General features: G+C 43.8%; 1 protein-coding gene across 2 annotated transcripts in view; it reads right to left on the bottom strand.

The window, feature by feature from the left end:
• The window catches only part of PDZD2 (PDZ domain containing 2), a 279,185-nt gene extending 273,026 nt beyond the window's left edge, over nucleotides 1-6,159 (bottom strand). For both annotated transcript variants that reach the window (XM_032594615.1, XM_032594614.1), the window contains exon 1: nucleotides 6,023-6,159. The gene's annotated coding sequence lies outside the window, so the exon portion shown is untranslated. The remainder of the gene's footprint in view (nucleotides 1-6,022) is intronic.
• Between the last annotated feature and the right edge of the window lie 20,762 nt (nucleotides 6,160-26,921).

Below are 26,921 nucleotides of genomic sequence, written 5' to 3' on the forward strand. Positions count from 1 at the left end.
TCAGGTCATGATCTCTTGGTAGTGAGACAGAGCCCTGCATCAGTATCCACAATGAGCATGGAGCATGGTTGGGAATCTCTCTCTCTCCCTCTCTCTCTGCTCCTCCCCATTCATGCTTTCTCTCAAAATAAATAAATAAACTTAAAAAAATTCCAATAGTATTTTTCACAGACACAGAACAAACAACTCTAAGTACTAAGTACTCTAAGTACTTTGGCTAGTCTGAGTAGCCAAAGCAATCTTGAGAAAGGAGAACAAAGCTGGAGGAATCACACTCCCTGATTTCAAACTATATTACAAACGTATAACAATCAAAACAGTGTGGTACTGGCATAAGAACAGACAAATAGATCAGTGGAACAGAACAGAGAACCCAGAAATAAACCCACACATATATGGTCAATTAATTCAGGACAAAGGAGCCAAGAATATACAACGGGGAAAAGACAGTCTCTTCAATGAATGCTGTTGAGAAAATGGACAGCAACACTGAAAAGATTGAAACTGGGCTACTATCTCATACCACACACAAAAATTAATTCAAAATAGATTAAAGACCTGAATATAAGACCTGAAACCATCCAAGAAGGAAATATAAGCAGTAAACAACTTGACCTTGGTATTGGTAATGATTTTTTGGATTTGACACCAAAAGCAAAGACAAACAAGTAGGACTACATCAAGCTAAAAAGATTCCGCACATCGAAGGAAACCAGCAACAAAATGAAAAGACAACTTATTGGATGAGAGAAAATATCTGCAAATCATACATCTGATAAGGAGTTAATATCAAAAATATATAAAGAACTCATAGAACTTAATACTAAAACAATAAAAATTTTTAAAGCTATTTTTAAAAATCCAATTAAGAAATGGGCAAATCTAAAAAGACATTTTTCCAAAGAAGACACAGATACATTAAAAGATGCTCAACATCACTAGTCACCAGATATATATATATAGATCTATATCTATATCTATATCTAAGATATATATATATTTTTTTAAGGTAGGCTCCATACCCAACATGGCACTTGAACTCATGACCCTGAGATTAAAGTAGCATGCTCTACTGAGTGAGCCAGCCAGGCACCCCCATCAGAGACATACAATGCAAAGCCACAATGAGATAACATCTCACACCTGTCAGAATGGCTTTTTCCAAAAAGACAAGAAATAACAAGTATTAGAGAGGGTGTGAAGAAAAGAGAATCCTTGTGCACTGTCGGTAGAAATGTAAGTCGGTGCACCCACTCTGAAAAACAGTATAAAAGTTTCTCAAAAAATTTAAAATAGAAGTACCATAAGATCCAACAATTCCAATTCTGGATATTCATCCAAAGAAAATAAAAACAGTAACTGAAAAGATACATACACCTGCACTTTCACTGCAGCATTATTTACAATAGCCATGATATGGAAACAATCTAAATGTCCATCAGTGGATGAATGGGTAAAGTAAATGTGGTGTGTATATACAACGAAATAGTACTCAGCCCTTTCAGAACCTGAGCCCTGCATTGAGTCCTGCACTGACAGAGCAGAGCCTGCTTAGGATTCTTTCTCTCCTTCTCTCTCTGCCCCTTCCCTGCTCACGTGCACACACTCTTTCTCAAAATAAATAAACATGAAAAAAAAAAGGAATGAAATTCTGCCATTTGCAAGAACACAGATGGACCCTGAGGGCATTATGCTAAATGGAATGAAATAAGTCAGACAAAGAAAGAGAAATTCCATATGATCACTCTTATATGTGGAATCTAAGAACAAACAAATGAAAAAAAAATGCATACATACATAGAACAGACTGGTGGTTGCCAGAAGTAGGGGATTTGGGGGTAGGTGAAATAGGTGAAAGGAGTCAAAAGGTACAAACTTCCAGTTATTAAATAAGTAAGTCATGGGGACATAATGTACAGCACAGTGACTCTAGTTAATAACACTCTATTGCATATTTGAAAGCTAAGAGTAAATCTTAAAAAGTTCTCCAACTCCTGAGTATATAATCAGTCTCTCCTCAAGGTCCTGGGGCAGATCTTCCTGCCCATGGGTCCTGTTTCCACGCTTTCATAAAATCACCTTTTTGAACAACAACAAAAAATCACAAGAAAAAAATTTGTAACTGTATCTGGTGAGGGATGCTAACTAGTCTCATTGTGGTGACCCTTTCACAATATGTTCAAATACTAAATCACTATGCTGTACACCTGAAATTAATATATATATTGTATGTCACTTATACTTCAATAAAAATAAATTTTTAAAAATACAAACAGGTGGGAACACCTGGGTGGCTCAGTTGGTTAAGCGACCGACTTCAGCTCAGGTCGTGATCTCACAGTTTGTGAGTTCAAGCTCCACGTCGGGCTCTGTGCTGACAGCTCAGAGCCTGGAGTCTACTTCAGATTCTGTGTCTCCCTCTCTTTCTGTCCCTCCCCTGCTCATGCTCTGTGTCTCTCTGTCTCTCAATAATAAATAAATGTTAAAGAAAAAAATTAAAAAAAAAAATACAAACGGGTCAAGGTCTAGGTCCTCAAAAAGTTTAGAATCCAGTGTGGTCAGGAGCAGGAAGAGGCACCTCTTGAAAGGCACCTGAGAACTCAAAGGGCTCCTGGACAGAGCTGCCAGCAGAATGACGGACAAGACTCACAAAACTGGGGCACCTGGGTGGCTCAGTCTGTTAAGCCACCGACTCCGGCTCAGGTCATGATCTCGTGGTTCCCAAGTGCAAGCCCTGCGTTGGGCTCTGTGCTGACAGCTCAGAGCCTGGAGCCTGCTTCGGATTCTGTGTCTCCCCCTCTCTCTGCCCCTCCCCTGCTTATGCTCTGTCTCTCTCTGTCTCTCAAAAATAAATAAATGTTAAAAAGAAAAAATGAAGAAAGAAAAAAGACACAAAACTGACGAGCCCCTGGTCTGCACAGTAACTGCTGTGGGCAGAAGGGACCAGACACGTGGAATGAGTTAGACGGACAGACAGGAGCTGGAATTAACAGAGTAATAAAAACAAGAGTGAATTCACCTCAGGAGCTGGAGCACTTTATAGGCATGAGGTTGGGCTGACAGGGCCCAGCTGACTCCTTCTGACGTGGGGCCCACAGGACAACAGCCCAGTGCAGCTGGTAGTGGCATGGGAAGGGGAGGAGCCGAGTCAGAGCTGACCTCCTAGGCGGTGAATCACAGCCTACACACACTGGCTCTGATGTTCCAGTTGTATTCAACTGATAGCAAAACCACCTTGACCATTCTCTTCCCCTTTGAGACTTGTGCTCAAGTGTGTGCTGAGTGTCCCATCAGCCAATAAGCTGTTAGCCTCTGGGAACCACCATTAACATATTCTTAATACATTGCAACGTGTTGGCTCTTGATGCCGCTGACTTGATATCAAATAAAATTCTAAGATGTACATACTCGGTGGTGCTTTTCCCCCCTTTCTTTACATTTGCTTAACTAACTGGATTACTCATTGAATTGAGGGTCCTTCTAACTCTTGCTCCCGGGGGACGCTGTGTCTTTTCCTCCGCACCCAGCCTGGCGGCCGTGCTCCACTGACTTGGAAGGAATGACTCCCCCACGTGGAAAGCAGTGCCTCACCTCCCACCAGCCTATAGTGAGGACAGCCAGGACCAAGGTCACAAGCCAGCAGAGGCATGGGTGTTCTCACCCTGGGCTGTGGATCTTCAGGAAGGATGCACAGATGAGTAGTTTAGCTAGCTCTCAGCAGGTGGGCAGCACTGAGAGGCCAGAAGCAGCAAGAGGACATCCAGGGGTGTGTGGCAGGGCCATGGGTGCTAGGCCAGACTGGTGTCCCCTAGATCATCCCTGTGAAAGACCCTGGCTGTCATCCCACAGTCCACCCAGACTCCTCTTGTCTTGATCTCCCATTGACTCCTTGGGGTGCCTGATATACTTAAATTCTTTTATCCAATAAATTATTATTATTGTTTTTAAATTTTTTTATTTTATTATTATTTTTTTAGTGTAAACTTTATTTGAGAGCAAGAGAGAGGGCACACACAAGCAGGGGAGGGGCAGAGAGAAAATCCCGAGCAGGATGAATCCCGCAACAGGGCTTGAGATCATGACCTGAGCCAAAATCAAGAGTCAAATCTTCAACTGATTGAGCCACCCAGGCACCCTTATTTTATTATTTTTGAGAGAGAGCGAGCGAGCATGAGCGAGAAAGAGGGGCAGAGAGAGACAGAAAGAGAGTGCAAGAGAGAATCCCAATTAGGCTCCACACTCAGTGCAGAGCCCAACGTGGGGCTCAGTTCCATAACCCTGCGATCATGACCTGAGCTGAAATCAAGAGTCAAATGCTCAACCGACTGAGTCACGCAGGTGCCCCTTTCCAATAAACTGTTTTTATGCTTCACTATTTTTAGGCTCTAAGCATCCAAAGAAGATGTTACTCCACCAAGCACTAGGTGTCCCCCCAAGCCATGCAGCAGCCACAGGACCCCGTGTGGGCCCTGAGGGAATGGCTGGTCCTCACCAGTGTGAGGTCTTCCCAAGCTCCCCTCTCTCTCTTCATTTTACTTAATTATCCACCAAATAGTAACAAATAATAAAATTGGTGGGTAGTTGCTGGGGATGTGGTGATGAACGAGCTGGAACAGTCCTCACTCTCAGAGAGCTGACAGCCTTTCTCGGTGTGTACAACCGGTCTTTAGAAAAATTCTGAAATCTTCTCATTCTCAAAGATGTCTTATGTCAGTGGTAGAAAGCACGTGACCTTGAGCTCTGCACAGACACATGCAGATGCACACCAGGTCCCGAAAACACCCGGCCGCCTATCCCCAGAGTGCTTGACCTGCACGTATCCCCTTTTATTGCTGGCCTTGTCTTTCCCCATCAGAACTCTTCTCTGTCCCATTCCTATGAGGTCTAAATTATAGTCATTAACACGTGAGAGGCCAGCATTTTGATACTCAAGGCTTTATTTATTTATTTTTAATGTTTGTTTATTTTTGAGAGACCATGCGTGCGAGTGTGCAAGTGGGGGAGGGGCAAAGAGAGAGGGAGACACAGAATCGAAAGCAGGTTCCAGGTTCTGAGTTGTCAGCCAGAGCCTGACGTGGGGCTCGAATCCACCAACTGTGAGATCATGACCTGAGCCAAGTTGGATGCTTAACCAACTGAGCCACCCAGGTACCCCTAAAGCCTTTTTAAGTAATCTTTTTAAGAAGCATGGAGACAACAGTCTTCTGTAGCTAATACATAGGCCCCCAAATTTTGGCCCTAGTTCTCAGAAAAGAAGTCCAAATGGGCAGTTGTATATGGCCACTTCAAATTATTTTTTTTAAGTTTACTTATTATTTATTTTGAGTGAGAAAGAGAGAGAGAGAGAGAGAGAGAGAGAGAGAGAGCGAGCTGAGGAGGGTCAGTGAGAGAGAGGCAGAGAGAATCCCAAGCAGGCTCCAGGCTGTCAGTGTCGAGGCCTATGCAGGGCTTGAACACACAAACCATGAAATCATGACCAGAGCCAAAACCAAGAGTCAGACACTGAAGTGACTGAGCCTCCCAAGTGCCCTGCCACTTTGAATTCTTAAGAGCAGTGGGTATTCCTGCCTGTTCTGCCCGTCTTCCCCCTCTTCTCCCTCACTGCACAGACCGCTCAGGCTATCTTATCCACTGCTAATATCTGCCACTCACAAGCTGCTACTCCATTTCACAGAGAGATTGACAAATTGTTTCTGGAAAGGGGGGGGGGGGCACAGCTTCCCTTCCCAAAGAAGCTATCATTCACATTAGGTTCAGTCCTTTTTAAGAAGGTTTACACTGAAGGAATAAAATCTGTTAACTTCCGTTGTCCATTTTCCCCTGCAAAATACACAACACATCGCCTAGAGGTTAACGAGAGAGAGAGAGAGAGATAAACATCTAAAGTCTAGTGATGCATGCACTTGGCGCCTTCAGGAGCCAAGAGTGCTCATAAGAGGAAAGAGGGAAACAGAATGCAGCTGTCTGATCAGCTTCATTGTAGGCGGCATTTGCACAAAACAGGGTATCCTATGTTTGCTACCTTCAAACTCTGCGAGCACCACTTCCTCCAAAATGCTGGTCAAATGGCCATTGTAGACTTCCAGTCCAAAGAAACTTCTTCAGGCTTAATATTTCTGTTTCTACCCCAACTCATTCTTCTCATGTCATAATTTGCTCCCATCTACAATGAAAACAAAAACAAAAACATCCAGAAACGGTAGTCGAAACGAGGCAGTTCATAACCCAACACAAATAAGGAGTTGTTGCTTGTCATGGATGATGAAGTAGACCACAGGTTCTGAACGTCTGTGGTTTGTCCAGAGGGTGGAGCCTGGGAAACCTCCAAAAGGCAGCTGTGGATGCCGCTACCCTGTCATTGACTGCACTGCCTGTAATTTTCAAGCAGGATGCCCCACATCACACAACACCAACATCCTTCTCTGCGCTTTTTATAACATAATTCTGAGTTTTTGCTGAACAAGCCCTCACTTGTCCAAGCCTCAGTTAATCTGTTGTATAACATATGTAGATTGGTATTTTTATTGACTTTTGAAACACTCCAAATGTTGTTCAAGGAGGAGTTTGGTGTCATTTCACAGAAACACTTAAGTCATCCACTGCAAACACTGGAAGGGACTAGCGATTTTGTAATTTAACCTACTCATCTATCCAGTGCGGAAATGAGGCCAGGAGAGGTAAGTATCCCGTTTAAGTCTCTTCAGATCATTCCAGAAAGAGTCATAATCACAATCCAGGCTCTCTGACTGCTGAACCAGAGCTCTTTTCACTTGGAGAGACCAAAGTACAAGATTTAATTTTTTAAAGGCACGCGCTATTGGCCATGGTAAGAGAAAATGAGAACGAGTTACTTAAAATACAGAAAGAAGGCAGAAGCCTGATGATAACCAATTAAGTTAACACAGCCTCCCAATTAAACCATCCATACAGAAGCCGAATTGTGGAATTTGAGTTCCTCTGCTCTTCTTCCAATAGAATTACTAATAAGCTGCTGGGCGACCCAAAGGTGAAGAAAAAGCAAAAAAAAAAAAAAAAAAAAAAAAAAGACATCCTAGAGCCTTGAAAGTCCAGCCTCGGAGCCCCCAGGCTTGGCACAAAGGGATGTCCCTAGGCCACCCTTTCCTCCAGTGGCCCATGGCTTCAGGGGACATTGGAGCCCCTCATCCCTGTGGTCCATATCAGGATGGGGCAGAGCAGGGTGGGGGGGCCTCAAGTCCCTAACAGCTGTCCCCTCCTGAGGACAGCATGCAGGTCGATGAGTGACTGGTTGCCAAGGGCAGCCAGCAGAGGCTGAAAGGTACTGCATTAAGCCCAGCATCATTATTATTAAACCTACAATTTAAAACCAATTATGCTTTGCAGAAGACTGCAGCCTCCATTTAAACCACTCCTGGAGGAAAATAAAAAGCCCGTTACACAGAGTTCAAGGCAAGCTACAGAAGCGCTTATGCCACATGAAGCTGGGATTCAAGCACAAATTAATAATCATAACCCTGGGGTTCCCACTCAGAGAGAAGCAGAACAATGGAAAGCAAATGCTAGAGAATAAAAACAAAATGCAAACATCCTCCTTTTACCAAACAGCAGCTAGATTTCCTGGAGATTTCAAAATAAATTTACTTACTTCACTCAGAGGGGGAAAGCCTGACATGTAAATCAGAGGTCCTGAGCTAGCAGCCAGGCTCTCCCTACAGTGCTGGCTGGAGGGGGGCGGGTGGTGGTGGGAGGAATCACTGGCTAACATCTAGAAATTAGGATTCTCCATGTAAAAAGCCTGGACTTGCAGCTTCTCTTGACAAATTAGACTATCCAGGAACGCTGTGGCAATGACTATCTAGAACCATCCACTGCCTTCTGACACAGAACCTGTGCATCCTATCATCTCATAAAGGGTTACAAAAGAGTGGAATCATCCTTACAATGGCATCTCTATCAAAAATTTTCTTCCACTTGTCCCACTTCATTTATTTGTGTTCTCCATCTGACATATCTTAGATATTTGATTGATTCCTATCCCAAATTTCCTTCAGGAGACAAGTATTCTGCAGCTGCTGAAACTATCAGTCATAAAGAAAGTCAGTTTCAATTTGAATGATATTTATCAAGTGTCTACTGGGTTCAAGAGACCGCACTGGGCCTTGGGGGAGGGACTCAAAGATAATTAAGGCCCATCACTTCACTGTGGGCATTCCAGCTCAAAAGACTGGGCAAAACCCTGGAGAATATGATGTCATGAGAAAGGCATAAACCACTATGGGGTTCAGAAGAGGCAGAAACCACATCTGGCTGGGACTTCAGGAAGAGCTACATGGAAGAAACAGCATTTGGAATGGGCTTCCAGGAAGGGTAGTATTTTGAAAAGTAAAGAAGGAAAGCAAGAGAGATCAGCAAGCAGCACAAGGTGAGCATTTGCAAAGGCTCCAGGCACCAGGAGTGTGTAGGGAACAAGGAGTAACCCTCCCCCAAATGTGTATAAACTTGGAAAGAGAGGAGTTGGGTTGTTCAACTTCTGGGTTCTGTTCCCACCTCCTCCCTTAGTCCAACTCTTGCAGAGACAGAGGTGGGATCTTAACTCCCCGATGACAAATGAATGATGCAGAGGGGCCACCCTCACAGTCTTTTGCAACAGGAACACCCAAACCACCCCCACAGATGCTGATGCCACAGAATGGGGTTCAGGCTCTATATTACCAATTGGCAGTGCTAGCTGCTGGTGGAGGCTGTTATTTAGCACAGCACCAACTGGGACCCAGGCCCCTGCTGGGGGATGCCCCTGTATGTGGCAGGGTCCCTGCCTTCATCAAAAGGAAACTGACAAGCAGAAAATTAGTAGCCATGTGGGTTTAGCATCATCTGTCTAGCCAGTTGCTTATGTAAAAAGCCTTGGAATTCAGATTTGATTTCCCATCGCATCCATCCTCAAAACCCACAGTCTCTGCTCTCAGAATGCATCCTGAGTCTAAACTCTTCTCATTCTCAGCACCAAAGTCATCATCTCAGCCCAAGTACCCTAGATCTGGACTGCTGTGAGAGCCTCCCCACTGGTCTCCTTGCTTCTGCCCTAATCCCCTAGAGTTGATTCCCCACACGGGAGGGAAGGTCAGGTTTATCATTCCACTCTTCTACTCAGAGCACCAAATAGCATCCCATTATACTTGGAATAGAATCTGAAGTCATCACAGAGCTTTCCAAGGGCTACATAACCTTACCCCTGACCACCTCTTCCCCTCATCTGCCACCCTACTCTCTCTCTTCACTCCAGCCATGGTCATTCAGATATTTACCGAGTGCCTCCCAAGTGCCCAGCAACCACTAGGGCCAGCAACACACCAGGACCAGCAACCATGGGAATAGGGTCTTTGTCTACTTTGTCCACTGTAGTGTCCCCTGCATCTGGACAAGTGTTTGGCACATCACAACTGCTCACTATTTGCTGAATGACAGAATTAGGGGCGAATCTGTTGGGCCCTGCCCACATGAGCCAGCAGAGTTCAGAAAAGGAGGAAATGGTTGAACCGAGGGAGGCAAAGCGAGGATGAGCTGGGCTCCAAGAGCCACCTGCCCACCTGCAATAGAGATAAAGGCAGACAGGAGCAAAGGCTTTTTCAGGTGGGAGAAAAGCCATGACCCAAAGTATAGAGGTGGGATCTAGGGTAGCAGGGGCTGGAGTATAGAAGTGGGATCTGGGGTAACAGGGGCTGGAGAGGGCAAACTGGCCCAGGTGAGCCTAATGGTCAGTTCCAGGGTGGGGCTGGGGAGGGCGGTGGCTTTCAGCCGAAGATGAAGCTGCAAAGGAAGAGCAGGAAGAGCTGCCGTGGTTTCCAAGAGCCGGTTGCTTTAAAAATCACCTGCTGGACAGCACTCCATCTCCAGAAATCCTGATCCAGGTCCTGTATCTCTAACAGGTTTGGGAACCACTCTGCTGAGAATCCTGTAATCCTAGAGATAAACGACATCAGAGCAGGATGCCAATTTTCTAAGTAAGTCTTATACTCTTATGCAGCTGAGAACCTCTGCCAGAAGGGGAACCCGGGAGCTAAGTCTGGGGAATCCTGAGGGTGGAGAAAGCCCGTGGGGCAATCCAGGGACACTCAAGGGAATGCAGGGAGCAGCAAGATGATGACGTTGGAATCACACTGTCGCCTTCTTCATTCTTGAATCAGCCAGACGTGATTGAGATAGAGCTCAGAGATAGACCCCTCTGAGCTTCGTTTTCTCATCCACTCACCTATTCTACTCATGGAAAAGAAACAAACATAAGTGGACCTACTAGGTGTCACTGATCTAAGCCAAGGGAGAAAACATCACTCCTGCTACTCACGGTGTATTCATTTCCACCAGGAGCCAGAAAAGCTGAAAAGCTGAACAGCTAAAAAACAGTAAACCCCACCTCACAGAGTTGTGGGAGGAGTTAAAAAGAGAAAATAAATTGAGGTGCCTGGGTAGCTTGGTCAGTTAAGCATCCGACTCTTGGTTTAGGTTCAGGTCACGATCTCACAGTTCATGGGTTTGAGCCCTGCGTCAGGCTCCATGCTGGCAGCACAGAGTCTGTGTGTGATTCTCTCTCACCCTTTCTCTCTGTCCCTCTCAAAATAAATAAACAAACTTAAAAAAGAGAGAGAGAATATAAATGAAGGGCCCTGTATACAACAGAGTCAACAAAGTCACTTCTACCTTGCTTGCTTAGGACTGCATTAAGTGCTGAGGGGCTGGTGCCTCCCAAGATCAGGGTTATTCTAAATGCTATTCCAGGCCTGAGCACCACTGTCTTAGAGGCAGTGCTGGAGAGAGACACAGAATAGGACAGGCAACCCACTGCAGACATTCCTGGAGCAGAGAGCCCAGCGGCGCTGGAATTACATGCACAGATAACGTAAAACCTAGAATTGCAATGCACAGATAACCTAAAACCTTTAAGTCTATGGTTTCAACCTCCACCCTAACCAAGCGTGTCATCAGAACTGCTGACGAGCAGCAAAGTGGAGAGATTTAAATTTCATCTCCTTTTAATTTCCCCACCCACCCCCTGCCAGGGATGCCTACAAGCAGGGAACAGCGTATCCAGAAAGATGGCCAGAAGGCAGGCAACAGGAGAGAAACATCACAGATTCTCCTGCCAGGAGGAGTCAGAAAGACCCACAGCCCCCTGTGAAGAGCATCCCCAGGGTCAAGGCCAGGAGTAAGGGGAAGAGCCATAAGCCCTGTGCACTCTGGGCCTTATTTTGGCTTCAATCAGAGCAGTTTTGGTTCTGTATGTTAGGAATATATGTTATGTTTTGAAAACGGGGAACCATGTCTACAACAGTTTGATGGCCATTGATCTGGTCCACCGTCCATTTCACAGAGGAAGAAAGGGGTGGGGAGGGGAAGTGATGTGTCCACAGTCACACAGATCATTTGTGACAAAGTCAGGTTTAAAATCCCAGTCTTCTGACTCAGGTCATATTGGCAACTAAACAACAGCAACAAAGCAAAAAAATGAAGATGTTGTGGCAGGACAAGGACCTTACTTGTCTGATCAAAAGCTTGATTCTCACTCTGGGAAATGGGGCTAGCTCTCCCAGGTGGCTTGTCTGAGCAAAGTCAGCCAGCTTACCACGAATAGAGCTGACCAGCCATTTCCAGAAGGAATCTCTGCAGTCAAGAATCAGCCACCCACTGCATCATTTGAAATTCAGACCCCCACCACCTAAATTTATTCATGGGAATCTTAAGGAAGGGGAGGCCTTCTTGGGAATAAAAGATCTAGACTGTTGATAAAGAAAAAAAGTAACATACCTAAGGAATCCCAACTCTCTCATGCTCAGTAAACAGACTTCTACCATCATTCATTCATGGCATGCAGGCTGTGGTGTGAACACTCAGCTCTGGGGTACAGAATGATGGCCAGTATGTCTTTGGCGCAGGCTTCTGGGGCTGAGTTTTTGGGTTGCATTGCTATTCACACCACAGGGAGTGGGAAGGCAACCCTGGGAGATGGATTTGGTGGTTCTGCCATCAGGGGGAGCAGAAGCCAGCACTGAACATGCCCTAGAAGTCTGCCAGCATCACCAGAAAAGTCACCAAGCTGTGGAGCTCTCACTGTGAGCCCCTCTGCACACCAAGTGTGTTGAGGTAGGACTCTTTGTCAGGTTGGGGAGTTCAGACAAACACACCCTAATCTAAGGGCTCCCTGGAAATAGCACAGAGCACAGTAGAAAGGGAGATCTTGCTCAAGTAGCCCCTGAAATTCAGGGTGAGTACATACAGGAGGGAATATCTTTCCATTTGAGGGTTATCTGCAATGAACAAAGTGTCATAGGTCCTAGTTTACTCCTAGGGTAATAGCACTCCCTTTCGCTCTCAAAAGTATCCTAATTTGATAAACAAAACAAAACAAACATATGGTCATCCTGTCACAGGGCCCTTTATAACTTATTTCTCCAAGAGTGATAATTTAAAATACCATTTTTGAGCACAATTACTTTCTCTGCCAAGGACGGCAAACAGCCAGCCCACCTGTCCCATTCCTATTACCATCCCCTTGACAGACATTGTTAATGGACCACAAAGAGCTCTCTTTCCCACTGATCCGAGAGAAAGCCATAAAATCTTCTTAAGACAACCTTCTAGACAGCCAAGAAAATGAGTTGACTGATAAGTTGATACTGATTTGTCTTGGTTGGTCAATATCTCATCTGTTTAGGAAGCCACTCATATAAGAGCTTCAGCTTCCTGAGGCCATGAATACAAAGCCATAGGGCCTTGTCCCAGCTGCACCTAGGCATTTGTCTTAGCCAAAGCCAATACTACTCTCTTATTTCTTTGAGGATTGGCAATGACTCCTACCCAGGATGCCCAGAATGTAACCAAAGGTCCCTGACTTCCAAGCAGTCCAAACCAGCTAGAGCCCCATAGTTCTATTTTGAGCCCATATTTGGTCACTTTATGTTGCTCTAAGGGACAATCTATGCAGTGGCTTGCTATAATGCTAGGCCCTCTACTTGGCTTTATGGATCAAATTTCACTAGTTTTTGTTTTATTTTTTTTTCCCTCCCAGATTTTGGCAATGGTAAAAGGCACAATTCAGACAAATTCTGCTGAAATTTAACATGCAGTTTCCTAGAACAGACTGTCTCGTTCTTGATAGTAAAAAAAAAAAAAAAAAAAAAAAATCATTTACATGGGTTAGGGAACACCTTCCTACAAAAGTACACAATGAACATTACACCAGAAAATGAAAATTTTCACTAAGATAGGACATGGGAACAAAAGTCTAACTTGAAACAGAAAAAAATTGACATTACAAAGAACTCATTTTCTCCAAAGGGAGTAAAGGTACTAAAACACAAACACTAAAAGGCTAATGGCACACTTCTCCAGGAATGGACAAGACTCCAATGAGTGTGGCAGTGTGTAGAGGTAAGAGGTAGGTATGCACAGTGAAAAAGTGATTGAAAGTGGTTTTGACTGTATGTTTAGTGAGACCTGAAAAAGGAGGTCTCTCCAGGTGGTGTGTGAGAACTTCCTAGAGGAGGGAGACTTTGAAGGTCCACTGAATCCATTTATTTTCCTTCTGCAAATATTTATTGAGCACCTACTGTGTATCAAGCATTATTCTAGATGCTGGAAGGATACCAGTGAACCGAACAGGCAGAGATTAAAGTCTAGTTCTCTCTGTTTCTATCTCTATCTCCATCTTTATCTCTCTCTTGCCACACACACATGCATGCATGCATGCATATACACACAGATTTTATTTGCAAGTGAGATTACTGTCCTTTATTCCCCTTTTGGTCTATTCATATGTTCTGATTTTTCTAAAATAACACAAATTTCTTTGTTAATATGAAAATTTTACTTTAAAACAAAACATTAAAAATGATACTGAGCACAAGTACTAGAGAGACGAAAGGCAATGGGCATCCATGGGACACTAATATCTGTTTGTTCATTTGAATTATGAAGGTGGGGACAAGGGCAATCAATGAACTTACCCAGAGTGCTCCTTCCCCTCTCTCCAGTGATCTTGTAAAGCCTGACAGGCAGACCTGGGAGTACCCCAGGCACAGAGGGGGCGAGGGACAGAAGTGACCCACAGGAGGGGTGCCTGGGTGGCTCAGTCGGTTAAGCATCCTACTTGGGCTCAGGTCGTGATCTCACAGTTAGTGGTTTTGAGCCCCATGTCAGGCTCTGAGCTGACAACTCAGAGTCTGGAGCTTGCTTCAGATTCTCTCTCTCTCTCTCTCTCTCTCAAAAGTAAATAAATAAACTTTAAAAAAAAAAGAAGGAAAGAAGTGACCCACACTAACACAGAGCTTCTTAGCCTACCAAGAGTAGAATTTTTTAGCCCATTAAACTTTTAGTAAGTTCACTAAAACCCTCTGAAATAATTTGAATATATCCTTAGCCTCAATAATTATACACACAAAGAAAGGAAAAAGAGAATACAGTATTTTTTACAATAAGATTCTTTCCTGTTCAAACTATAAAGGGAAAATATCTCTCTCCTTTTTTAGAATTAGCATCATGATAATACCAAAGAGAATAAATGTCAAAAGAAAAAAGATATGACTCATTCAAATGATAAGAATATCAAAAGGCGCTCTTTAAGCAAGTAATTTTCTTTCCTTCTTATTTTTAAAGTGAATTAAGACCCTCTCTTGGACACCAACTGTGACAGAAAGGACTTTTTGGCTAATGAGGATGTGGCAGGCCCACTCTTGACCCTCCTGTTAATGGCCAGTAAACATGGGTGAGGCATGTCCCACCCTGATTTTAAGACCCAAACTAACAATTCTGTCCAAATCTCAAGGAACTGATATAATTTTCAGTACATGAGTGTGACTTAGAAATGGAAACCACTTTATTTATCTATTTTTTTTAATTTTTTTAACATTTATTTATTTTTCAGACAGAGAGAGACAGAGCATGAAGCGGGGGAGGGTCAGAGAGAGAGGGAGATACAGAATCTGAGACAGGCTCCAGGCTCCAGGCTCCGAGCTGTCAGCACAGAGCCCGACGCGGGGCTCGAACTCACGGACTGCGAGATCATGACCTGAGCCAAAGTCGGACGCTTAACCGACTGAGCCACCCAGGCGCCCCAAATTCTTTAGAAAGTAACTACCAAGAAAGAAAGAAAGAAAAGAAGAAATTAATAAAGACAGGAAAAAGAAAGAAGAAAGAAAGAAAGAAAGAAAGAAAGAAAGAAAGAAAGAAAGAAAGAAAGAAAGAAAGAAAGAAAGAAAAAAGGAAAGGAAAAAAAGAAAAGAAAGTAACTACCTTAGAAAGTTCCAGACAAACGCAGTTTCATGGACTTTGGAGGTCAGCTGTGTATAATGAATGCTGTTACAAGAGACGTAAGAAGTTGCTTGCGCCTGTGGTTACAAAATAGGCACAATCAAGGGGAAAAAAAGACTAGGACAGAAAAACTACACATTTGATGTCACTTGAGCCTGGAAATATTGATTATATTCTCTTACCCACTAGCGTCTCAGAATGAGAAGTCATTGTCTGGGTTAGCAAACTTCACATCATGGATGCCTGGTCTTTTATGTTCTTCCATGAGGCATGTTTCCTTCATTTCCTCAGTATCTGAGGCATCAATCTCCCAGCTGAGAATCTGACAGAGTGGGCACTCTATAAGTGCTTGCTGAGGATAGACAGACGGAAGAATGAAGGGACAGGTAATGTTGTTACAATGAAAAATTTGTCCTGTAAGAACCTGGATGCCACCAGGCCTGCCTTCAGAAGAGCTATTCACCTTTTCCTAGCAATAACTTCAGCCATGCATTCCGTGAGCAATTTATTATGCTAGGTATTATGCAGGATACAGGAACAGAAAAATATGACAGAATTCATACTCTGGTTAAAGATAAAAGACAGGCAACAACTAGCAATAGAATAAAATCAAGCATGAAAGCATGTTATGTAGACTCACAGGAGGTCAAGATCAATGGATAGCATGGCAAAACTCACCAACGTGAAAAGAGAGCAGATAACATCCTCCAAAAGGAAGGATAGACTAGGTAACCTAAAAGAATATTTAGAAGAGGTTTTCAATTTATTTAGAATCCTACTTTTTCATGCAGAACTACAAAATAACATATAGCACAGAAATTACAGGATGGATAGATAGGTAGATAAGTAATAGACACAATATTATTTGATTCACATCTTCCAGCAGAAGTTGATAAGTCAAATGCCTTCAGAGACCAAGCAGGTAAACCTCATCAAGCATCTCTGTGCACCATGCATTGTTCTAAGTGTTTCACATGCATTTTTTCACTTAGTCCTTGCCACAATCCTCTAAGAAGATACAAATATTATCCCACTTAGATGAAGAAAGAAAGGCCCCAGAAAGTTGAGGCTGTGCAAGTTTACCAGGTTGGCCAAAGACACATAACCAGCAAATGGTAGAGCAGAGACTCAGGGTAGGACATTCTGCCTTCAAAGCCCCCAGTCCTGCAACATTACTCCCCCTCCTGCTATGGAGGGATGGAAGTATGGCTGGGATATGGTGGCTGCTGAGCCATGGGCTCCTGTGACAGTGAACAGCTACCACTGAGCTCCAGCAGACTGGTGCCAGACTTCCAGGATACAGCCAAAAAAAAAAAAAAAAAATCCACACTCCAAAATGTGAAATCTCTTGATTTTTTTGTAAAGTTTATTTATTGAATAAGAGAGAGTGAGCGAGCATGAGTGGGGGAGGGGCATATAGAGAGGGAGAGAGAGAATACCAAGCAGGCTCCACACCGTCCCAACATGGGACTCAAACTCATGAACTGTGAGACCATGACCTGAGCCAAGATCAAGAGTCTGATGCTTAACCAACTGAGCCACCCAGGAGTCCCATAAAATCTCTTTAAGTACAGATAAGTTCAATCTTTAAAAAATAAAAACTAACCACTCAGCAAACCCAACAAAACCATCTGCAATGAGTTTTAGCCCATCCCTTCTAGTGGGCAACTTCTGCCTTGCACTTTGCCCATTTCACTTGTGTGGTTTTACTTTTCGCAATATTCCTTAAAGGAAGTATTATTATTTCTGATGCATGCATGAAGAATCCATGAAGGCCTAGAGAGGATGCATGTCCTCCCCACAAACATACCTGTTCACAGGCAGAGGGCCAAGACTCAACATGGAACAAAGCCGACCTCCCTTGAGCTCTACCACACGGGTCAGAGAGCCCCACTCCACAGTTTGCTGGAGAGACAGCCATCCTTTGATTTACAGTTGTTCCCCTTCCTCATGAAAATGTAACCATCCATAGGCAGGGCCATGGGTTAAGTATTTACCAGTCAATGCTCCTTGCATTTAATAAATACGGGTTTGAAAGAATGAACTAGATCCTTTCCACAGAGCAGTTATCCTTGGGGGGGAGCGTTGGAGACAGCACAAGAATGAGAACGAAACACTGCAAAGAAGAACAAACACCATGGAAACATCCACACAAGCATGGGAGTGGTTCAAAGCCTTGCCTAGAACTGGCACGGGCAGATCCACTCCTTCTGAAGAGACCCTGATGAGGAGAGGACTTGGGAATACTTAATGGTTTCCCCAGGGCTCTCAGCTCATAAGAGAGAAAAGTCAGGGTGAGAACTTGACTATTCTGATTGCAAGTTCAGTTTTCTCTTTGATTTCACTTACATCCAGCCTCTTGTTTACCTCCACAGACTAAAACTCAGCGCTGTCCTGACAGGCAGGCCCCAGTTCCAATTCACTATGAAGTAATGGACGCCTATGTACAAGACCCGTAAGAAAACCTTCAGGAAGAAACTTTCTTTAAAAAAAAAAAAAAAATCGTGACTCTTAACCGAATCCATTTCATTGTCCAAAAATGGACAAAATAGAGAAATACACAAAGAGAATAAAGTCACCCACAATCTCACCAGTCAGAGACAGCCACAATTTTGGACACTTTCTTCAGTCTTTCCCAAAGTGTGTGTGTACACACACACATATACCTGTAGTATTTTGTACTTGATTGAGGTCACACTCCATATGCAGTTTTTAAGCTTGGATTTTCACTTGCTTTATCTTAAACATTTTACCATATCATTACAATTCTTCAAAGACTGACATTTAAATAACTGTGCAATCCTGTGAAAATGGATCACCATAATTTATTTTACTAACTCTATTGTCAGGAATTTAGGCTATGGCCCTTTTTTTTTTTTTTTTTTTACTACCCTAAATGATGCTCCAATGAATACAAAATTGACCCTATTTCCAGTTAGTCTTCAAAAGGTATCTATAGAAAAGGAATTACAGGGTGACAGGGGCCCACTTTGAGGCTCTATCTACATATTGTCAACATGCTTTCCAAAAAGGTTGTGGCAATTTACATCGCAATTATATAATTTTGAAAAACCTCTGCCCCCTTAGTCTTCCTCAATTTCAGAAACCAGGTCTCTTCTAGAGAGATGGGGCCCCCTGGCCTTGTGTATAACTAAACAATACTTGGTCAATGGCTACAGCTGGGTTTTTCCCAAAGAAGCTTTCATCTCATTTCACTTCATTAAACGAACACACAACACTTGCTAAAAGAGGGAAGAAGGGTCTTTATTGTTTTTTAAAGGCCCCTGTGAGCAGGCCGTGGTGAAGTTCCAGGACACGACACAGCCAGGTCTATCCCAATCATATACACATCAGGATGAGCAGGTCTGAAAGAGAAACGCCCCATTCCAAATGGCAGCGGCAGCTCAGAGCCGTGTGGCCAAAATGCCCATTAGCTGTTTGTCAGGAGTATTTTTAGAAAGCGCAGAACAAGACTGGGAGGAGAACCGTGCTGCCCTGTGCCCTCTCCCCGGGATCCATCGCCGAAGCCTCCAGAAGCCGCCCGCTATCAGCTGCACTCCCCACGCTGACAAGCCCAGCACACACAACACACCCCAGACAGCATTAAAGGTGCCCCTGAGCAAGGACACACGTCTGCCCCCAAAATCTGTCTGAGGAGCCTCACGATATTCACTTACTGCAGGCAGCTTCTGTTATCAGAATGCGCAGACATGTGGAAATTAGCATCAGATCTCTGAAACGCAATGATCTGGGGGAAATCCCATGATCTAAATCATAGATGTCATACCTTGCAATCTGTCTAACGTTCCAAAAATGTCCATTTTCATTGCTGTTCTCGAGGCCTATGGTCTTCCACAGTGAATGAGGCTTGTGCATACAGTCAGGCAGAACAGGGCCGATCAATTAACCTCTCTGAACCTCAGTTTCCTCATCAGAAAAGTAGGGCCAAATAGTAATGTCTGCCTCATAAGGGTCTTGTGAAAATTCGGAACCCTTGGCCTGTAAAAGGCCCTCAGGAAGTGCTAATTTTAATGCCGGTGGTCATGGTACGGTTCAAAAGCAGATTTATCCAGCTATAAATTCCTGGCACATTTTACTTCTGGAAACCACTGCGCTCTAGACTTTCCACCAGAGGAAGGGAGAGAAAAGAAATGAAACCTAAAAGTCACATTTGCATTATCTCAGCCACCCCTGTAAGCCACATAATGGGAAGAGGAATTTGTAACAACTTCTAAAAATGAAATTGTCAAGTGACCAGTGGCTATTCCTGTCTCCATTATGCATCTATTAGAAGCTGAAGAGACATACAAAGGACGTTCATTTGCGTGAACTCTGCGCAGCACCAGGACCTTCTTCTGACTCTGTCTCCCCTCTTCTAACAGTAAGTAGGTTGTCTCGAAGTTCTAGGACGTGGCCAAGTCTCTCTCAGTCCCAAGGTGTAAGTGGGCACACCTGTGGGTTAGGCAGCACCAGAGACCTGGAGTCTAGCCTTATTCTGCCACTGACTAAGCAAGACATTTTTGCTCTCTGATAAAAATGTGGTGACTGAACCAGGGGTCATCTCTATAAACGTCTTCTCAGTGATAAGAGAGTATATGGTTCTATCTTCGTAAGTAATTTTGAGATCTAAAATATTTTTTCCTACGGACCTTGTAAAAGTCCCTTATATTGTAGTTGTTCGCCTCCGGGTGAGAAAATGAGTCAAAGGGTTGAATGTCAAGTTGAGACAAGGCTATATGGCTACTGTTAGACATGTAGGATTCAGTGCAAAGAACTAGGATCAAATTAGGTCAAATCAATATATTTACCAAAGGGCTACTCACAGCCATGAACTGAAACAGACTCCCTGACACACTGAGGTTGCCCACTAGCCCTGCATGGACTTTCAGACAGAACATAAGCAGTGAGGGGCGCCTGGTTGGCTCAGTCAGTGAAGCGTCCGACTTCGGCTCACGTCATGGTCTCATGGTTCATGAGTTCGAGCCCCATATCAAGCTGTCAGCACAGAGCCTGGAGCCTGCTTCAGATTGTGTGTCTCCCTCTCTCTCTGCCCCTCCCCCACTTGCATTCTGTCTCTCTCAAAAATAAATAAACATTAAAATTTTTTTTTAAAAAAAGAACATAAGCAGTGATAGGAAAATAAGCCAAAAACAAATAAACTTATTATTTTATGATATTCTTTTGTTTACCTATAAAGTTATCATTAATCATTAAATGTTTTATTGAAGAATATTTTCCAACCAGCGAATAGCTGAAAATCTATGTGGCAAAACACAAAGTACGATTAGGTATGCCTCTGATTTAGATGGTTCTAATTTAGTGCCTTTCTCTGACCCCCCAGATAGGACCACCTTCACAACTTTATTCCAAAAACTGCCATCTTAGCATTCCCTTCTGCACTTTATAGGTTGGAATATTTTAAAATACAGAGTTTGTATAAAATGGGTAACAGAAGGTCATTGTTGGGCCATTCTTTCTTATCTCCAGCAGGTTGATAAACTCCACCAAGCTATGTGATCTCATCTCTTGTACTTCTGTCTTATAGACAGAAAAGGGCATCATTAGCCAAGTACCAGGAGGATGGAAAGAAGCAGGCACCCAGTAACAGCAATAAGCACCCCCCTGGCCATCCCAAATAAGCACACTAGACAAAAATGCTGTTTGGGGCGCCTGGGTGGCTCAGTCGGTTAAGCAGCCGACTTCGGCTCAGGTCATGATCTCATGGTCCGTGAGTTCGAGCCCCGCGTTGGGCTCTGTGCTGACAGCTCGGAGCCTGGAGCCTGTTTCAGATTCTGTGTCTCCCTCTCTCTGACCCTCCCCTGTTCATGCTCTGTCTCTCCTTGTCTCAAAAATAAATAAAACGTTAAAAAAAATTTAAAAAAAAAATGCTGTGTGAGCAAACAACTTCAGAACAAGTCCCCTTCAGCCCATCACTCCACTCCAACAACTATTCCTAAAGTTCCCCCAATCTCTCCACCCCCAACCCTCACAATCTGGAGCTGTCACTGCACTCACAGGGGCTCACAGAGAGACTGTGTGCCACAGTGGCAGAAGTCAAATTTGGACAGGTAGATCTAATGGTTTTGATCACTGGAGACGCAAATCTGTTTCAACAGTAGAACCAATGGAGGCAAAGGATAGAAATTCAATCTGAAGAACAGAAGCAGCAAGGGGAATTTATTGACTCATATAAATGAAAAGTCCATGGGGAATGGAGATAGCTGTCAATATGGCTGGATCCATAAATGCTTGTCACCAGGAATCTTGATTTCTCTGTCTTCCATGCTGGCATCATTTCCAGTTGGCACTCTGTGCATGGTAGCAAAGATGGACACCAGCAGTCCAAGTTTATGTTCTACAGGCTTAGAAACCTCAGCTGAGGGCATGTGTCTCTTTCCAGTGGCTCTAGCAGAAGTCCCAGGATGGAGTCTCATGGTCTGACTTGGATCATGCACCTATTATCATTTACCAGCCTCTGAGTTATGTCCCAGCTCCTAGAGCCATCGGGTAACAGACCACGTGAGATATGTGGATTGAGAATGAGAAAGGGCATGCTCCAAAGCAAGAGAGGGGAAAGGATGACAGGAAGACAGAAACCAAGGGTATGGGTATCCCCAAATGGCAGGCTTAGCTGTCTGAACCACATTAACCCCAGGATTTTTCTATTCTCAGTTTGGTGCATACTAAATACTATTTAGGATTCTGTTAAATCACAAGGAGTTGTTCCCATCAAAAATTGGGACATAATCAGCCTCAGGGGCACCCCTTGTGCTCCTTTCTAGGTACAACTCACCAGAAGGTAACAAATATCCTGACTTCTGAAATTTTTTTTTTCAACGTTTATTTATTTTTTGGGACAGAGAGAGACAGAGCATGAACGGGGGAGGGGCAGAGAGAGAGGGAGACACAGAATCGGAAACATGCTCCAGGCTCTGAGCCATCAGCCCAGAGCCCAACGCGGGGCTCGAACTCACGGACCGCGAGATCGTGACCTGGCTGAAGTCGGACGCTTAACCGACTGCGCCACCCAGGCGCCCCTCCTGACTTTTAATACCATAGATACATTCTGTTTTTATACATTATATGAACGGCATCACATAGAATGTACTTACAATTGTACACTTTCTTTATGTACATTATATTTCAATAACAAGTTTATTTTAAAAAAGGGCTAATCATGATATTTTCTGCACCCTACCAACATTATAAACTGTGTAACTTTCAAGGACTTTCTCAGCCTTTTCAGAAATGGCTTTCTCTCCAAGCAAAACAATCTCTTAGAAAGCAAATTCTTTATGCATCTGCAGTAAACCACAGGTGACCAAGGTCACAGGCAGTGGGGCCCACACCAGGGACCTGGCATGTTCTTCAGCCTCTCAGCTCCTTCTGCACAGCCTTCCACCCTGGGCTCTGTCCTCTTATAGGTGGGTGTTTGGGAAAACATCATCCTTTGCTGATCTTTGCATCTAGAGAGCAGAGGTGAATAGAGGGCAGCTGTCAATCAAGCAACGGTCAGCCAGCAAACTTTTGAAGGATCATGGGTAGAAGAAAGAGATGGCATTATTGGGTCACTCCAGAACAGTAGTTCAGGAATCCTTCTTTTTTTCTTTTTTTTAATGTTTATTTATTTTTGAGAGAGAGAGAAGCACGAATGGAGGAGGGGAAGAGAAAGGGAGAAGGAGACACAGAATCAGAAGCAGGCTCCAGGCTCTGAGCTGTCAGCACAGAGCCTGATGGGGGGCTTGAACTTGGGAATGGAGAGTCTTGACCTGAGCCAAAGTCAGATGCTTAACCGTCTGAGCCACCCAGGTGCCCCCAGGAATCCTTTAAAGAGCAATGGTAGTTATAAACTTTTCTCCCACTTCTCCACACCAAAGTTCATCTGTGGATAAATCCCAGGAGTATATGGATTGCAGGTTAAAAAACCAGCAAACAAACAAAACTTCTTTATAGTGTAGAACTAGGGCAAGCCAATAGACGACACTGGCCAAAACTGGCCATTCTTGGGAAGTAGGTACCACTCTGCTCTAGAATTATGCATGGAGGGGGCAGAGGGGCTTCAATGATGTTCCCTGTAGTCAGACTTCTTGAGATGGGTGAGAAGCTATATTAAATGATCTTTAAGGCTCTTTTGGACAATCAGATTCCACGAATCTAGCAAAGCCCCTCTAATGGTCCCAACAGTAAATCAGGAGCTAAATCATCAAAACCAATGCTGAGCCCTCACAATGTTAAATGCAGAATTATCATATGATTGAGTAATTTGACTTATAAGTGTATACTCCAAAGGACTGAAAACAGGAATTCAAACAAATACTTATACATGAGTGTTCACAGCACTATTCACAACAGCCAAAAGGTAGAAACAACCCAAGTATCCATCAACAGATGAATGGAAAACTTGCCAGGTAAATATGGGGGCCCCTTCGCTCCGGGCCTCTTAACTAGGCATGCCCAACCCATAGTAATTTCCTGGATTTGGAAATTTAAAATAAAACAACTAGAACAAAATCAACAAAAAGACTAGCCACACTGAAAAGGCTCTTAGGATGTAAATCAACCACTTGCAAGTCAAAAGGCCAAGAATTTTAAGCTTGAAAACACTCTGAGAGGCCAAACCAAGGCTGGAGTAGTGTTTTCCCCTAACCTGGAAATAAAGCGAGGAACTCACTCTAAATTTATTAGGATACACACAACCTCCAGAAGACACAACAGTGTTTGAACGCCTTGAAATCAATGATTTCATTTAGACAGATCCAGCAGTTAGCTTGGCCATGAGACTCATCAACAAATATCCACCCCCAAAAGCTCCTTTTTCATTTGAGAGCAAAAACAATGTAACCAAGACATTCTTGGGTTTTAAAATATTATAGCATGTCAACACCACTAACACTAATCCCTGAGGTCTGTTGAGTGGGAGGACCCCTCAGCCATTCACCAGGTAGAGATTTCTCCCCCACTCCAACCCAAACTTCCTTTCTCACACAAACACACAGACATAGACACAGACACACACACACACACACACACACACACACACACGTGCACAGGCACACAGTGACAGAGAAACACACACCCCTATTGGTGGCTTGGCTCTCTGGAGTAGTTCTCTCTTCCTTGGCTGAATTGTCCTCCTTACAACAGAAAAGAGTGCTGACCCTCTCCTGTGCCCCAGCTAACCAGAGATGAACTTGAAGTCAGAATCACATGCATCCATCCCTCACAGGTAATACCATCAGGTTCTGCAGAAAGAGCAACTGATATAGGTGAAATGTAGCAACGCTATTCAATTCCTCTTGTCAAAACAGCTACTCCTCGTGGTATCCAAAATTAGAGGGTAAAGAAGAAATAATTTATCCCTGGAGCTAACTTGTAAGACAAATTTCCATTCCTTAGGAGACATGAAGAATTTTTACTCCTCCTCAATTAAGTCTTGCTAAAAGTACACAGGAGTTAAGAAAAATAAAACAGCAAATATATATTAAGCATCCACTCTGTGTATGACCCTTAAGATAGAAAGAGTTACAAGATACACTCTTTGTCATCTTGGAAGGTGTAATCCCTTTGGGTGGAGAAGCCAAGTATATTGAAAACAACCTTAAGATTGCTCTTAAGTTGACAGATGGAAGAAAAAGGTTGGGGACAGACCTTGAACTCCCAAGCTCTCATTCCTTCCAGTGTAGTAGACATGCAGTCCTTGAAAGTGGAACGATGAGAGACCAAATACTTTCCCCACCCTCTACAGGCTGTGGGACCCTGACAAGATGCTAAACCTTTCCAAGCCTCGCTTCTTCCATCTGTAAAATGGACATCATGCATCATGTCACCGATGGTGCACTGTGAGCATCAAATGGGATGCAGATCGAATTAACAGAGCATGGAAGATGTGCATTGCAAAACAGCTATAATATAAATACCATAGGACAGAGAAATTACTGAATAATAATTCAAAAAGATACCTATAAATTGGAGACTGAGTATGCCACATGAACTAGCTCAATCCTCCCAACAAACTGGTTATTAGTCATTTTATAAATGAAGTTCGATGTCACAGACATTGACTTTATTAAGACAAACTAATCTCTGCAACCAAGCAGCATGTAAATCCCTGAATATTCCTAGGCTAGATAAAAGCTATAAAGAAGCATCATATCAGGTGGGGCCAAGTACCTTCTTTGTCCCACCACTATTAAGACTTACCATGTTGAAAATCAAGTGCCCTTCAACACCCAGACAGTCAGGTAACTTGCGTAAATACATTCATGTTTCGTATTTAGCTTAAAGTATACTCACCTTTAGAATTCTTTATGTCCATCCCATTTACTGGACAATTCTTTCCATTATGGTAGTGGTTCTGAAGAGGGATTTTGCCCCCAAGGGACATTTGGCAATGTCTGGAGACATATTTGGCTGTCATAAGTATGTATAGCACAGAGTGTTGTCGTGCTCCTGGCATCTAGTGGATAGAGGCCAGAGGAGGCTGCTAAGCATCCTTCAACACCAGGACAGACCCCTTCTAGAAACACAAAGAATTATCCCACCCAAAATGTCAGTAGTGCTGTGGTTGAGAAACTTTGCCTTAAAGGGGCAGAGAGAGAATCCCAGATTTCCTTGTGACTATAGCAGATGCCCATAGGTGGTCAGAGACCATTTCTTGGTTGATTTTATAGCAAGAGCCTGGCTTCATTGAGTGCAGGCTTGCGTATTCACTGTGAGAGACAGTATTGGAAGGAAGAATTTCAACTAACCTTACTCTCAGAAAGGCCCAAATGACATCTCACCAAAGTGAAGAAATACAGCCCAAGTTTATTGACTCTTGACTCATTGTCTATTGTTTGCTAGGAAGCTCTCATTTGGTTCTTTACTATTAGAATGGTGAATATTTTTGTTGGCCAAACCAGTGCTTTGGACCATAGGTGAGTGTACAGGACCAGGTCCCTGCTTTGCCCACACAACGTGATTTTAAGAGGTACTCTCAATCCACTGAAGGGGACGGGAACTTTGTCCAGTCAACTGGTTTGATCTGGCTTTCTCTTCTCCAAGTCTACGCTCCTCATTCTCAATGACAGCCTACTCGTGCTGGACAAAGTCCTACTATAACACACTTACAACTGGCAACAGACATGCATAAACATCACTCATTGGCCCTGTAAGAAGCCTAGAACAAGGACCTCTGCTCATATTCTATACATGAGGAAAGGGAAGCTCAGGATACAGTGAGTTTCCCAGTTACATAGAGAGGGGAGGGGTAGGTCTCCAAAGCTGAGCTGCCTCCAAATTCAGAGTGCTTTCCAGTCTCTCACATACCTGCAGGGGAGGCCCACGGGAGCCTGTTTTATCATCTACTACTCACACAGCAGGCAGCAAAGACCTGGGGGATGGGCTAGCCTCACTAAGACATGGGAGGATGAAATGTGGGTCATCCGTGTTTGGCCGCCATCACCGAGCACAGGATAAGAGAAGCACAAAGCCTGAGAATTCCCCAGTGTCTGCGGCAGGTGTGTGTGTGTTGGGGGCAGCCTGGTATAAATTTGAGGCTGATGGTAACCTCCCAGGAATGGAGAGAGCGCGCCTCAAAGGCAGAGTTGGAAGAGGTCTGGCAGAGGGCTGGAAGGTCCTAGACTGCTTCATTCCCTCATGAA

This window comes from Lynx canadensis, chromosome A1 (genome assembly GCF_007474595.2).
Source record: "Lynx canadensis isolate LIC74 chromosome A1, mLynCan4.pri.v2, whole genome shotgun sequence".
In the NCBI taxonomy this organism is placed as follows: Eukaryota; Metazoa; Chordata; class Mammalia; order Carnivora; family Felidae; genus Lynx; species Lynx canadensis.